Source organism: Mustela putorius, unplaced genomic scaffold (genome assembly GCF_011764305.1).
Source record: "Mustela putorius furo isolate JIRA1106 unplaced genomic scaffold, ASM1176430v1.1 tig00000743_pilon_pilon_pilon, whole genome shotgun sequence".
Lineage (NCBI taxonomy): Eukaryota > Metazoa > Chordata > Mammalia > Carnivora > Mustelidae > Mustela > Mustela putorius.
In genome coordinates this window covers 6702631-6708388 of record NW_025421464.1, presented here as the reverse complement: position 1 = coordinate 6708388, position 5758 = coordinate 6702631, and the positions used below count along the sequence as shown (strand labels likewise).

The window sequence follows — 5758 nt, the reverse complement described above, 5'->3', positions numbered from 1 at the left end:
CTCGCTTCCTTTTTGAAAGCTGCTGTGGGCAAGCTGCTCTCTCTGGATTCAACCTCTGCGAAGTCATCTGTAAAACAAGTTTGTTAATTCCTGCCCGGATGGGTTGTACCCCATGGGATCACCTCTGTTGTGGTGGACAAAATGAGTGGCTGCTCAGACACCCCTTCAGGGAAGGGCTTGCTGCCCGGCGTGGGGACTGCGGCTGGCAGACAGCCTGCCTCCACTGGCTCTTCCAGGTCCGCCTCTGCTACGGAGAGAGCCTGTGGCCCGTGAGGTCACTCCCTTTCCCTGGCAGCCCGCAACATGGTGACTAAGCCGAGGGGTTTGAAGGTTTGGCCATTTGGGCAGATGCAGAATGGTCCTGCCAGGCAGTGCTCGGAGGTTTTGTGGAGCTCCGATCGGTTGATTTCACTGATCCTATCCTGCTTCCTTCCTTCCCTTTCACACATGTGGGTCCCTAATAAATATCTCACGCCCCATAATCTTGCTTATGGAGGTCCCGATCCGTGATAGAGGTTTCAAATGCTTAACCTAGCACTTGGCACTTCCTAGGCAGTTGGTAAAGGATCGCTGAGCGAAAATTGGCTCCTTGTTCAGGAGAAGAAGAGGAAACCAGTCGGGGGAGGGGGTGTGTGGTGAGGGAGGCGGTGCTGGTGTGGGTGTTGCCAGGTGTTGGGGCCTGCAGGCTGGCAGAGGCAGCTCCTTCCTCGGAGGGAACAGAAGGGTCTCTCCAGGGTGCCCTCTCCACCCCTGCACATCTGTGGCCCCCTGCTTGCCAAGCAACGAGATCCATTATGAATGAGGCTTCACCTGTCCTAGCAGGCCTGAAGACAGGGGCACGTGGGGCTTTCCTCTAAGCTGGTGCGTACTCCCAGCAGCCTATCTGGGGTCCCAAGGCCTGGTGGCAGAGACCACACAAGTCCAAAAGCAGAAACCCCCTCCCCATTCTGTGGAATCTTGAAAGTTCTAGAACCTTGGAAGGGCAGAGTCTGCATTCTAGGGCCACTGTCACAAAACTGCAGACAACTCTTAGAATCTTAGAATAAGGGAATCTGGCTTAAAGGCTCTCCCAGCATCTTCCATCTGGAAGGAGCCAGGCAGGCTCTTCATTTGAGCCTTTCTCTCCCCAAGGAAGGAAGGGAGGAAAAAAAAGGAAAGGCCATGGAGTTCGGGCACCGAGGCTGGAGAACATCAGGGACAGCGGAGGGTGGGAGATGCTGCGGGTGCCCTGTGCCACACTCCATCTCCCTCCTCTCGGCTGTAGCTGTGGTGCACAGAGCCCAGGCGCACTGACAGTGTCCTCCCTCAAGTGCCTGGCCAGCCTCTTAATTTGTCTACCTCAAGGCTTTTTTGGAGGCCACCCCATCTCTTGCTCAGCCCACCACAGGCATAGTGCAGAGATGTGAGGGAATGAATGCCCCCTGGGGCAAAGCTCAACCCCTGGGGGAATGGGGGTTGGTGGATAAGTGCCCCAGCCACCCATCCTCTGGATGAATGAGTGTACATAGTAAGCAAAGGGATGGCTGGATGGAACCTCAGTTGTCCATAGCAGCAACCAGCTACTTTCCTGCCTCCCTCATTCCTGCTTCCCAGGATCACCTCCCAAATAAATGACTTGTACCCACGTCCTTGTCTGGGGTTCTGCTTTAGGGGAACCCAATCTAAGACAGGCTGGGTCACTCCCTAACGTATCTGAAATCCCCTTTCACTCCTTCTCCGATCTGAATCCCAAATGTCACCCGCCCTGTTGTTTCCAGGTGACTTCTAAAGGAATGCCCCTGCTCCCCTCACCAGGCAGGCAGACTGGTAGATCTTGACCTTTTTCCAACCCACCCCTAGTTCTGAGAAATTCTAATGAAGGGCTTTGGCTGGGCACTTAGGGGTCCAGGGGCTTCGGAGGCAGCAAAGAAGGGAAGAGACTTCCCTGAATGAATCTATACCAATGAAATCATCCAGTGTGCCCTGTGTGCCTCCCCACCTTTTGTTCTTTGGCTGAGATGTTGCCTCCAATCCATTATGTTCCCTCCTCCCAGCCTCCCCAGCCTGCAAGTCACGGTAGCAGGAATGCTGAGCTGGACTGAAACTGTAAGGAAAGCCCTATGTGGGTACAGAACTGTACAGCTTGCAAAGAAATATACTGGCTCCGAAGTACTTATAAAGCCCTTTCCATTCACAAGGTAATTCATTAGCATTATTATTGATGTTGTTTCGGTCCAAACATTTGTTAGTCTCTGGGAGAAATTATTTCTCTTTAAACCTCTCTTTGACCAAGCAAGAGTAAAGCCTGGCTAGAAAGGTCGCATAATCAGTATGTTTTCATTCACTCACTCATTCATTGACCTTTTGGGAGCGTCTCGGTGTCCAGGCCATGGGGGTGCATGATGGAGCCCTTTCCACCAGGAGACGACGGCCGAATAGGGAAGCGTATTGCTCAGTGTCTATCCAGGAAATACTGGAATATTTACAAAATAAGAACTTGAAGAGATGGAAGACGGTGGAAGAACTGAGAAGCTGAGGACAGTGATGCGGCTTCAAGTTTAGTAACAGCAGGAGACTGCCCCCGCTCTGAGACCTAAGAGACAGAGGCAGAGGGCGGTGTCGCCTGCCCAGGAAGACGGTCACTTGGGATATGGAACCAGGAAGGAGCTACGGCATGGATGAGATAAGCCACTTTCAGATTTGCCACCCAAGGCCGAGAGAGAGAAATACCAAGGTTTCTCCGTTCCTCCCAGCCTCCAGTCTCCCAGTAATGCCTCCCATGGGCCAGCCCCAGCTGGAAACCAGTCATCCCAGAAGCCTGGAAAACACAGCCTGAAGGAATCAGCCCCTGGCAACACAAAGCACAGTTAACCCTTCTGTGCTCCACCACAATCGGAAATGACAATAATATGAATAACAGCATCGCATGCTAACTGAGCATTTGTCATGTGTCCCATACTGGGCTCAACACTGTGCATTCGTTACACAGAAATCCTCTGAATCTCTGTACACCGAAGTCACTGAATCCTCCCAGCAACCTCACAAGGTGGATATTCTTATCTGCACTCTGTAAATAAGGAACAGAGGCCCAAGAATCAGTCAACAAGTCAACAATTATTTGTCGGGCATGTCCTCTGTGCTGGGCCTTGCACAGGGATGACCAGGAGAGTCAGGGGACCTGCCTCCATGGAGCCGGCAGTCTACTAGGAGAAACACCATGAAAAACTAACCGGAAACCATTGTTGGAACAATTATATCCCGGGTGTAATAGGATGTGACCTAGTCTTGGGGGCTAGGAAAAGCATCCTAGCTGAGGTGATGGTTAAGCTGAGGGCGAAAGATGAGAGCATACATGGTTTAGTGTCACAGACCTTCACCTCTACCGGGTCCTGGGGCCAACCCCCAAGACCCACCCCCACCCCCAGGAAGACCCCACTTCTGGCTAGCCACCTCCCACCGCTGGGCCTGGCAATACCACCTAGACCACCGTTATGAGCACCTAAAACGCATTCAACACCGCCCCCCTCCCCAACCCGGCACAAGCCGAGGCCTTTAGGAACAGACTGACTTGCGCTCCGGCTTGTCCTCCAAGCCCTGCTGGCCGCCTGGAGCCTTGGCAGACAGTCAGGAGGAGGTGGCTGGGAGGGAAAGACAAAGAGAATTCGATTTCCATTTTGCTCCTGGTTCCCTGTTTCTAGTCCAGATGCCTCCAGATCTAATTCCGAATAAATAATTGTACTGAGTAACCCAGGTCCCTTGGTGATTAAGTAAACACGCCGAGGCGGTGGAAATTGAATTAGTGCGGTGTGCTCAGCCATTATTACCCGCCCCTTCTCATGAATATTAATGAGGGGTTATTAAGAAATGTAAATGCTGCCTCGGGGGGTGGGGAGACGGGGAGGGGGTCAGGGTGAGAGGACGCAGTGTTCAGAAGGCGGAGTGATTGAAAGCATTTAAAAAATTATGTCAGATCCTTCTCTTCCACGCCGTGGCAATGTTTCTGGATGCTTCATTTTGATGAAAACGAGGGTAAGGGAACAAATTTTAATTTGAGGATAAAATTAGCATTTTCCAAGCAGCCTTGGCGGCAGCAAGGACATAATTTGCCAGGAAATGGACATTTGGGGCGGGGCAGCGCAGGGTTGGGGGAGCCGGGGCTGATGGACGATTAGTTCTCTCAGTTCATCTCCAGGCAAGGGAGTAAACAAATTAATCTCTGCACAGGGAGCAGCCTGGAAGATGGCGGAGGCCTGGAGGTGTCATCAAGGCCTAGGATCATCCTTACTGCTGGTTCAGAGAGGTTAGGCACTGTCTGAGGTCACACAGCAAAGTAAGGCACTCCACCTGGGTTCTGTAGGCAAGATGAGAGTGGGGAAAAGGGCTGCGTCTCCCAGACAGGTTTTAGGCAGTGAGGCAGCCTCTGGCTGCCTCATCTCTGTGGCTCCAGCTTCTTTCCCAATCTGTGCTGCCAGCTTCATCTCCCCCACTTTCACTATCCCCTGTTTCTGCTCCACAACCTTCAATGGCTCCCTATTGCCCTTAGACTGCCGATCAAGCTCCTTCTCCTGACATTTGAGTCCCTCCAGTATCTGACCACAATCCATTTTTCCAATTTCAGCTCCCACTGCCCCTTGCAGCTGCAGTCAGACGCATCTATAACGGTGAGAAGCAGAGAAGAAAGGAAGGCAAGAGCACAGGAAAGAAGGGGAGAAGAGAGTGAGAAAGATGAACCTAATATTACATATCAGAATACTCAAGATTTACTAAAAAATGTTATACAATAATGATGATGATGACAATGATTGTAGTCATTGCTGCTGTCTGTTTAGAGTGTCACTCTATACCAGCCTCTGGCTGAACACCACTTCGTCCTCCTGTTGTCCCTGTGAGGGCACATTGTTATCGCCATTTCACAGAGGTGGAAACAGACATCACACACATCACAAATGAGAGAACCAGCCTACTAGACATCAAACCCGGACCTCCCATCAAACTACCGTACCTCCCATGTCATGCGGAAGTCATTATCCCCATTCTACAGATGAAGACAAGGCGGCTCAATGAGGCTAAGTGATTTATCCTACAAGTATGGAAAGAAACAAAGAAGCAGAAGTAAGACGAATCAAAATTCCCTAAGCCAGCCTTGGTCTAGCCTCATAAAGCTAGGTCTAGCCGCTAGTATATAGACTCTCCAGGTCTAGCCGCTCCTGGAGAATCCAAGCAAATGTCCCACACACCCTGGTCCCTACTTCCTGTAGACATTTCAGGGGAAACTCACAGACTCTCAGAGACCCAGCCAAACCATGTCCCCAAAAATGTCCACCAAGAGAACCCTGCAGGTTGGTCTGGCTGGTTCCCGTAGGTGTCTTTGTCCAGGACCGTGAAACCCAGGCCTGAGAAACGCAGCCCAGATGAGCCCGAGGACTCAGCCCCCTACGCTTAGGATAGGAAAGAGTGAATATGATCAAACTCATGCATTTTAACAACATCTTCAGAACACCTCGCTCCACGCGCTTGCAGGAATAAAGGCTGGCAGGTGCAGCCGAGTTAATCAGAGTGGATAATAGAAGGAAAGACAGGAATCACTGGCCAAATTGCAGCAGAGAAAAATGGGGTGAAATCATGAAACGCAAGTCAAAAGTGTCCAATTAAAGTGTGATGATGTTTAAAGGGCAAGAACCACATTCTCAGTCCCTTGGAATTTCTAATGTGGCCCCCCTTGTGGGGGTGTGTGGATCAGTGGTACATAAGATAATTTCTGGATATATACAGATGGACT

The 5758-nt window shown here is 51.1% G+C and overlaps 1 long non-coding RNA gene across 1 annotated transcript; it reads left to right on the top strand.

Annotated features, from left to right (window-relative positions):
* The first annotated feature begins 1063 nt into the window (after positions 1–1063).
* Positions 1064–4754, top strand: LOC101670493. The gene is made up of 3 exons (XR_199044.2): positions 1064–1207; positions 2034–2177; positions 4598–4754. It is a non-coding gene; the product is annotated as an uncharacterized LOC101670493 (long non-coding RNA).
* The last annotated feature ends 1004 nt before the right edge of the window (positions 4755–5758 follow it).